The following is a 1,735-nucleotide window of genomic DNA, read 5'->3' on the forward strand; positions in this document are numbered from 1 at the left end:
ACCAAATCGCTTTTTCCACCCCCCCACGCGCTGCAACCCTCATCATCGTTATCGGTGACTGCCGGGGCTCCATCCTTCCAGGGAGGGAGACGAAGAAATGCCCACATCTTGAAAATAACCTTTCCAGGTACATTTTTTTCTCTGTCCTGATGAGCCCGGCAGAATCACGAGCCTCATCTCCGGATCTCCTAAGCGGTCTCGGCAGAGCCAGAGACAGGCAGTAGCTCTCCCCTTCGTCAGCTTAGCGTCCCCAGCTTGCTGCTAAGCTTTGCTTCTAGGGGTTCTTTATCATCTTAATTGCATCTTGCATGCCCACCTTTCCTGCTCGAGGAGCTCCGAGTATTAATCACCTCCGAGTCACGTGGGGTAATGCCGAGTGCTTTATCTTTTGCTCTGTCACCAACATAGGCATACGGGAGGTCGCAGGCAGGCAAACGGCTTCCTCTTCGATCACAAGCTTCCCCAAATCCTAACCACTCACGACCTTGGAGGAAAACTTCTGGCCCTTTCCTCTGGGTAGCCATTCTTCACCCTAGTGAGTTGCTTCCAAGGCCAAATTCATCAACGTCCGTTGTAAAATTACCAACCAGCCGATGCTTTGTTAACCCTCGGCACGCACCATCCACAGAGGTGAATGACAGCAAGCCACAGAGCAGTAGTTCCATCAGGCCCGGCAGCGTTAGCATGGCCTGGTTCTCCTTACAAATGCAAAGTCGCAGGCCCCACCAGGACCGACGGAACAATCAGGACCTTGGGTGGGACACAACGCAGTCTGTTTGATCAAGCTCTCCCTGGGTGCCTGAAGCACACTAGAGTTTGAGAGCCACTGCAGAAAGTGCTCCGGGAGGGAAACAGGACTGCCCGCTACGCCAGTGAGGACGCGCCCCCCCTGCCTTTGGTTGGGTCGCTTTGCTTTGCACCTAAAAGTGGGCAGATAAGCGTCACAGGGTTCTCCTCCCCTCTGAGGTTCAGCGTGGCCATCCTGACCCACCCTCCCAGTTGGAATCAGGTGCCTGCTTCGGAACTCACCACCTCCCATGGGTATTGCTTCGAGCTCCCACCACTGGATGGTGTCACTGTCACCCCGGTCCTAGTTTCTCCCGCTAATGCAAGCTCTTCGAGGGGAGGAAACAGGTTTGTACACCAGCATCTAGCCCAATGTCTGACGTTTTCTGAGTGAGTGAATCAAGGGGCACCTGGCTGGCTCAGTCCGTTAGGTGTCCAGCTCTTGGTTTCAGCCCAGGTCATGACCTCCCAGTTTGTGAGTTCAAGCCCCACGTCAGGCTCTGTGCTGACAGTGCAGACCCTGCTTGGAAATTTTCTCTCTCTGCTCCTCTTATCCTTGCTCTCTGTGTGTGTGTGTGTGTGTGTGTGTGTGTGTATCTGTCTCTCTCTCTCTCTCAAAATAAATAAACTTAAAAAAAATACAAGAAATAAATGAGTGAATCAAAGATGAATAAACGTGCTCAGAAATTCCACTGGGATTGGCAGGGTTTTGTCTTGGAACCCCTTCTCACCCCAAATGCCTCTTATTCGTTCATGTCCCTCTTTGCCAGAAACCTCTGGGAGGTGGTGGCCTTTTACATCGCTCGGGCCACACTCCTCAGCAAAGTTCACATTCTGCGTCTTCTAATCAACCCACCTTCGCCTAATCTCTGACATAAGTGACTCGTCCTTTCCTTTTGCAAAGATATATTAAAAACCTGCTCTCTGATGTATTTTAAAGCTCATTGTT

The sequence above is a fragment of the Panthera pardus genome, unplaced genomic scaffold (assembly GCF_024362965.1).
Source record: "Panthera pardus isolate Hobbes unplaced genomic scaffold, ASM2436296v1 HiC_scaffold_17, whole genome shotgun sequence".
Taxonomy (NCBI): Eukaryota; Metazoa; Chordata; class Mammalia; order Carnivora; family Felidae; genus Panthera; species Panthera pardus.